Here is a 7923-nt window from a genome sequence, read left to right as displayed (position 1 = left end):
GTATCTCATCTTGTGCTTTTGGTTTTGTTCTGTCTGCTAAACTTGGCCTATTGCTTTGTTTGTATCTCATCTTGTGCTTTTGGTTTTGTTCTGTCTGCTAAACTTGGCCTGAGGCTCATGGTGATCCTCCTACATTTGCTGCCCAAGTGCTAAGATTGCAATTAGAACATTTTTCTCTCTGGGGACTCACAAGTTGTGCACGCCTTTAATCCCAGCACTCGGAGACAGAGGCAGGTGGAACTCTGAATTTGAGGCCAGCCTGAAGAGAGTGAGTTTCAGGACAGCCAGGGCCATTACACAGAGAAACCCTGTCCTGAAAGATAGAATGTTAAAAAAGGAATCTCCTAGCAGTATGATTAAAATTGTGTTGCCAACAAGCCTGCTTTTCCTGTTGGCTCCCTCATTTCTCCCAACCATTGCTTCCCTGTTTCATAAGTCAGATATCAAATGTTGCCCCCTTGAGAATTCACCATGGCAGTCATATACAGTGTATGCAACAGTTGAACGGCACAAGATGTCTAGTCAACCGAGTGCATCCTTTACAAAGCCCCCTGCAATGCAGAAAAGACCAAAAAAGATACCAAAAGAGGACGATTATAAATCAAACGAGAAAGCACAAGATGCTGAGACTCCAAAAACCCACTCCTAGGAAGGTACCAGTTCCTCCTCTACTGGATCATCTGCCCCCAGTGAACCCGATTTACCGAGATGTTTTTACAGGCATGGTACAAGAAGGCGAAGCTGAGAAGCAAAGGCCAGCCTGATTTAGAGAACATTCCTGACACACCAAAAGAGGCCAGGGTGAAGACATGTTGGAAAAGAGTAAAGACAGAGACGGAGGAGGAGCAAGAGCCTTGTCCTCAGGTGATAGTTCCTCTTGAAGTGGTCCCTGTACCTGAGGAGCAGATGCCCGCCCTTACTGAACCTCCTGTCCTCTATGGAGAGGTCAGCACGACCGTTGTGACCACAGCCGCCTCTGAGGCAGTGTTGGCGTCTTGGGCCAGAATTGCAGCCAATGCTAGGAAGAACGAGGCCCTGCAGTCCATTACAACACCTGAGACCTATGCTTTGCTCCCACAGGGGAACTGTGGTGTGTGATCCACAGGAGAAGCCTTCCTGCAGACTCAAGTGGTTGGGTTCAGCTGCAGTTCCACACTGGACGAGCCTGGGTACCTGAGAAGGGGAAAGTGATTGCCCTCTTCCTGCTGCCAGCCTGCACCTTTCTACCCCACACCTGGAGGACAGCGTGTGTTCACAGGAACAGGATCCTAAATAAGAGCCTCCAAGGATAAAGGGAACTCAGGTGTGGGTAGCTACTGTCATTACCTACTCATGTGGAGTGAGGTACGGAACTGCAGCCAAGACTGAGACTGATGGAAATTCACATCTGTGCCCTTGAAGGTGCCCGCATCAGTCAGAAGCTACGAGACCTTGTTTGTTACTTGTTGCTGTAGTACCAGCAGCTTGAAAAAAAAGTCAGTGAAGCTACTAAACGCAACAGGTCCACTTCTTCGTTGTGAGGACTACATACTCTTAAATGACTCTGCCTTTTACTATTGTATGAAAATAAGGTTTTGCTGGGGTGGGAATATGGTATCTCCAGATATAGTACTTGCTTGTACTGCCACCGCCACAATGGGGTCATAGGCAGTTCTGTGGTCCCCTGTAAGGTTTAGCTTATGACCGTAGCCTCTGCATGCCCCCTTTCCTGGCTTATATTGTGTTGTTAGTGTTTAGTGCTTGCGTTTATTTTGTTGTTGTCGTATTAAACCAAATCTGGTTTTTTGCTTTTGAAAAAAAAAAAACTGTAGATTGACAACCTGATTCTAACGTTTATGAGATTCCAAATGACCAAGAAGAGTCAGATTGTTCCTTAAAGAGAACAAGGTAAGAGGACTTGTGTTCTCAGTGTTAAGGCAGGTTACAAAGCTCCATAACCCAAATAAAATGTGGGATTGGTACCCAGGAAATGAGGTTGGTGCAAGGAGAATCCAATATGCCTCTTGACTTGATAGGTGAGCAGGCGGCACTAAAACCCACGGAAAGTGTAAGAAGAACCAATACGCAACCCTGTGTGTCCCTCCTCCCAAACAAATAATTTCAAAAACTATGAAAGGAAATATTATTCAACTAGGAGGCCTGGGTACCTGCTACAAGGGGAGAGAAATTGAACTCCATATCTACGAAAAATAAATCAACTTTCTATCAACCATATAGAGCCTGATAGTAGTGGCGCACACCCAGCACTGGGGGGCAGAGGCAGACAGATCTCTGAGTTTGAGGCCAGCCTGGTCTAACAAGCGAGTTCCAGGACAGCCAGGACTCTTACACAGAGAAACTGTCTCAAAAACCAAAAAGAGCCCATACCGAGAAGACTTAAAAGGTCAGTCAAGAGAATAGCATCTTGATGGCTTATTAGATGAGATATAGGAAGATTATATTGCTGAGAAAACTAACCGTAGAATTAGAATAAGAAGGCCTGCTGGCCTTTGCAATTCATGAGTGACTGGAGGCCCCATCAAGAATATATAAACAACAAATTGCTAATAGACAGTTGTGGGAGATTTACTGTTCCCTGGATCAGTTCACCCACCCTGTTGCTCTTGGCTTCTCCTGCTGTTCTGATCTGTCAAATACTAACTCTGCAAGGAGTTATTTCCATTGTCTCTGTGTTCTGAACATTCTGACTTTGCTGCATTCTGCCTGACCATTAGACCATGGTTAGGTGGCCTAGGAAGTTGTTTAGTTATCCATATACACACACGAAGAACTTATTGCCTAGTAAGTTGCCTAGTTACCCATATACACAAGGAGAACTTCCTCATTTCCTTACCCTGTATTTACCTGCATTATTCCCTTGAATAAACAGGACTTGGTCAGAATCCTGTCGTGTCTCCATTTCTTGTGACTCTTGTCCCATCCCATCCCCACTTGCCCTCTAGAGTCTCCATTGACTTACCCGCAGGCAGGGCAGACAATTAATTGTTATGATTTGGATCTTAAATGTCCTCCCTGAGGTCATTGTGTTGAAGGCTTGGTTGTCTGTGGTGGGGGGGAAATGGTAGACCTTTTAGGACTTATGGTCTTGTGGATGACCTGAGGGACATGCTCTTGACCCCTTGGAACCCCCTGCTCCTTCCTTTCTGCTTCCCAGTCACCAAGAGGTGGACCAGTTTGCTCTGCCACAGCCTCATCGTCACAATGGCACAAACCAAAGCAGCAGGCCCACACGGGCCTGCACTGAACCCTCTGGAACTGTGCAGGACCACAGGCGGCATGGAAACTTCAGGAGCTGTGCCATCAAAGCCTCTTCCCTTACGTTCCCATTTCAGGTATTTTTGTCCGTTACAGAAACCTAATGCAACAACCATATAGAGATGGGCAAAGGACACAGCTGCATTAAAAATCAGGGACCCGAAAGAAACCCATCAAAAGATCCTCTACAAGCAGCCAGCGTGTTTGTTGGTCATAAGGAATGCCCACTTGTAGGTATATAAACACTAGAGGAATTGGTTTCTGGAAAGAACCTAGGTATCTACCAGGAATACCAGGATACTGGACAGACTGTGGTGCATTCATTCATGAACTTGTGCACAGCAGTGAAATGAACAAGATGCAGGCACTTGACCCGGCTATGGATGTTGTGACACAGACAAAATATGATAAAAAAAAAAAAACAAAAACCCACCACATATACAAGCAACATAATCCCATTCATTCAGAGTTCAAAGAGTTCAAAAGCAGGCAACATAATCCCATTCATTCAGAGTTCAAAAGCAGGCAACCCCAAGCTTCTCTGTGTAGAGGTCTGTGTGCAGGCGGAAAAGCAAGAAAGCTGGGCGGAGCTAGGAAAGGGTACTCCACATGGATGCTAGACCTCATCCCTTCTAACTGCCCCTCAGGAATCAGACTCCTCCTGGGCAGCTGACAGGCACCTGCTGTCAACATTGTTAGCCTCACACTCAGGCCTGGGGAGGCGAGGAGTGGGGAGAAACAAGCCCAGCACTCCCCACCCCCCAGCTCCAAGAGTAACTTATAAATTCGTGGGACTCCCAAGCACCTCATTACTTGGCGTGTAGGTTAAGCCAGACTAAATCACATGGTGTGGAACCTCCTGCAGGCCCCTCAAAACCTGTGAAGATAAGGAGATGCTCTTTGTTCAAAGGATTTCTCAGAATGCTCCCCCTTTCCTTCAGGTACCCTTCATGCACACAGCAGCTAATTCAACTCTCTGAGCCATTCTTGCCTCATGAGAGTCCTCTGCAGGCATTGTCTTTCCTGATACTCCCCATCCCACCTCGGGGCCATAACACACCACAGTCAGCCACAGGCTTTTTCTCCTAAGCTCACTGGGAAGGGCAAGTCTGTGTTAGCTTCATTTTCTATGTACCAACTGAATAGGATAACTGTTGTAAGAGGTCAGTGGACCGCTGATGAGGGGGTGTGTGATGGAACTGGCCACCTAAACAGTCATATGGTGGTGTTACCTATCCCCGTGTGTGTGTGTGTGGTGTGTGTGGTGTGTGTGGTGTGTGTGTCTGTGTCTGTGACAGGGTCTGACTATGTATGTAGCCCTGGCTGTCCTCAAGCTCAGAGATCTCTCTTACTCCCTGGTGCTGAGAATAAATGTGCGTGCCAAACCCAGCCTATATGCTATTTTTTCCCCTTCGTTGTTCTTACGAATACCTGTTCTGTATTTTTTTTTTTTTTTTTTTTTAATTTTCGAGACAGGGTTTCTCCATAGCTTTTTGGTTCCCGTCCTGGAACTAGCTCTTGTAGACCAGGCTGGCCTCGAACTCACAGAGATCCGCCTGCCTCTGCCTCCCGAGTGCTGGGATTAAAGGCGTGTGCCACCACCGCCCGGCCTGTTCTGTATTTGTTGAACTGTATTTTTTATATGCCATATTTCATGACATAGGCGCCAAGGTAAAGGTAGTTCCTTGGCTATTGTACCACGCAGAAGGACTGCCCAGCACTTTCACACCCCTAGGACTTTATGGTTTCTGGCCTATCTCCCTATGCCATCCTCAGGCTCCCTGAGCTTCCACTACCGCAGTTCCTGAGGGACTGGGAGGGACTACTGTCCTCATCTTTGTCTCTAAGGTGCTGTTATCCCTGAAGACACCCCCCCCCCACACACACACACAGCCAAAGTCCCTGCCATGATCAGTGTTGACTGCCAGTTTGGCAGGCTCTGGAATAATGTAGGAGGTGAGTATCTAGGTACATCTGTGAGGAATTGTTTTGATGCGTTAGCCTGTGGGCATGCCTATGAAGGACTCTTTTGATTAGGTCGAGGCAGGGAGAGCCACCCTAGTAGTGAAATTAGGTCCTGGATGGTAGAGAAGCAAGCTGGTACAGACATTCATCATTCTTTGCTTCCTGACTGTGGATACAGTTTGACCAAGCTGCCTGAAGCACCTGCTGGCCAGGACTCCCCCCTCCCCCCCCCCCCCCGCCCCATGATAGACTGTGAACCAAAAGAAATCTTCTCTTCCTTGAGTTTTGGTTTTGTTGTTAGGATACTTTATTACAGCAATAACAAAGAGTCCCTTTCTGTACCCCTCCCTGAACTACCCAGTCTGACGCTGCTGGGCACAGGCCATTGTCTGTCTTTTCCTCTCTAAGCATAACATTCCTGTCTTGGAGTAGAAATTACCTTGACTCTGATATCCGTGTCAACAAATTGAGCGGACTAGCGCCATAGCCATTACCATTATTATGATAACGGTAATGGAGCTACCCAGAATTCCCTAGGAGGAGGAAGGAGGGGAGGGTCATAGAACCCTTACCTGGGATTGCAGCAATTCTTGCTCCTGCTCTGCCCTAGATTAAGTGACAGTGGACCACACTAGAGTACCTACAAATTCGGTTAACCTTAAGGGGGAGACAGCTCCCATAAATTCTTCATCCGTCATGGGGCGGAATTCTGAAGGAATGTTGTAGCTGTTTGGGGGTCACTGACCACCCTGTAAATTACCTTCCACCTCTGCTCTGTTCGTAAGCCCAATAAACTCATTCACCGAGTTGCACTTCGGTGAATCATTACTTTAGTCTGTCACTGGTGCCGTCTGAGGTGAACAGTCACTTGTTTGCATCTCCCCTGGAAAAGGAAAGCCAACAGCCTGCTTTGCGGTACCTGCATTCTGGCATGTGCCATTAGAACTGTGGATGAGGCCCAAGACAAAAGGGATATTTTAAGCCCCTTCAAACCTAACATCTCGTTCACTGACTCTAAGTCCAGCAGAGAAATCCTTGGGGAAAACTTAGGGTTTTGGGGGTGCTTGTGTATGCAAAATGGGCTTCATGGAAGCCCAATAGGCCCTGTGCTTGCCAGTTTCCCACAGTACTTCTGGGGTTGTGTGGTGGTTGGCTTTTAACTAGGGCCCTTGTGTGGGTGGATGTTCCACCCTCTTCCTATAAGCAGGGTCCTTCGGGAATGTGACATTGGTAGCTTAGAGCTTTGGTAGGTCAGTTATCAGCAAGTCTGGGCTGCAAGGTCAGGTGAACACAGGAGATTAAGCCCCCACCCCCACCCCGTTCTCAGGCAAGTCTGCTGTCAGGGCAGACTTTCAAGGGCAAAGAGTCTGAAGCACACTGAGGAGCTTCCCCGCAACAATCTCAAAAGTTCCTGCTGATAGTATTTTAATTAAAAAAGAATAAAAAAAAAAAAAAGTTCCTGCTGGAACCGGGTCCCTCCTGATTCTTTAGACTTCCGAGTTGGTCCCCTGTTCAGGGACTTGTGAGTTCCCTTAATTTTGACTCAAGTCATGGAAAGTCGGGGCTTTGTCCGTCAGTGAACCACGGCATTAAAAGGAATCGGGGCCCTTCAGAGAATATGCTATTTTCTTGGCTTGAGGTAGGAAAATAACTTAATGCTATCAATGCAGATCCCGAGTCTGCAGAGAGGCCTTATGAATGATTTGCTCATATGGAGCAGCCGTCTCTGGTGAACGCTCACTCACTTGCGAGGCCAAGGAGAAAACGTGCTGCAGCCTTCATATCGGAAGTGAGGCAGTGAGGGCAGAGGAAGAGCTTTAGAGATGAGGGCCCAGGAGGCAGGCAGGCCAGAGGTGAAGGGGTTAAAAGACTGGACAAGGATGGATGAGCCCAGAGCCCATGTTGAGAGACAGGAGGAGAAGCAGAGGCTGACAGAGGTGTGCCAGAACACCCTTGAGCTGGCGACCAGTCGACGTGGCAGCCAGGGACCCAGTGAGAACCGGAAGTCATTCTACAAATGACAGGGAGATTCAAGGATGGAAGGGCATCATTAACCCTTCAGAAGATTTGGGATGTATTAGAGCAGCAGTGGATTGCTTGAGACCCTAAGGTCATAGCTTTTTTAAATGTATGGGCTATGTCTTGAGGCAGGCCCTGCAAAGACAACTTGGGAGGACAGCAGACCCATTGAGGAGAGAGGAGCTGACCCTGAACCCTGAATGACCAATGGCTGCTACCTCCTGGAGGAAGACCAGAATCTGAGACCAAGCAGGATTGATTGGTTTTGCCGTCTGTCACCATGGGAGACCCCAAGAGACAAAATCTAGAGGAATATGCCGTAAAAGGGCATGTGCTTGGGTTAGCAAGCAAGGAACAAGTGAGAACAGGGAAAACATTGAGATCACCAGTGATGGTCTGCCCTGTGGGAAAGGGGTCCAGGCTTTCCGCCAGGAGCGACCACGAACGCTGAAGAACAGCTGTCATTCGGGAGACGCTGCTCACGCCTAGGCAGTCTGAGGAAGCATAGGGGGAGAGATTTCCTCAGGCAGTGAGAACTGTGTTGCACCAACAGCAATCTCAAAAGACCAGGACCATTCCAAGTGGACGACAGCCAGGGTCCAGAGCCGTGCTGAGCCTTCTAGGCTGGAGGAGAATTTCTCTCAGGGTTGAAGAAACCTGACAGGTATGCAGATGGGTGGGGAT

General features: G+C 48.0%; 1 pseudogene; it reads left to right on the top strand.

Annotated features, from left to right (window-relative positions):
* Nucleotides 1-446: 446 nt before the first annotated feature.
* Nucleotides 447-2641, top strand: LOC130862147 (developmental pluripotency-associated protein 4-like; annotated as a pseudogene).
* Nucleotides 2642-7923: the final 5282 nt, after the last annotated feature.

This window comes from Chionomys nivalis, chromosome 19 (assembly GCF_950005125.1).
Source record: "Chionomys nivalis chromosome 19, mChiNiv1.1, whole genome shotgun sequence".
Taxonomy (NCBI): domain Eukaryota; kingdom Metazoa; phylum Chordata; class Mammalia; order Rodentia; family Cricetidae; genus Chionomys; species Chionomys nivalis.
This window is presented reverse-complemented; position numbering and strand designations above follow the sequence as displayed.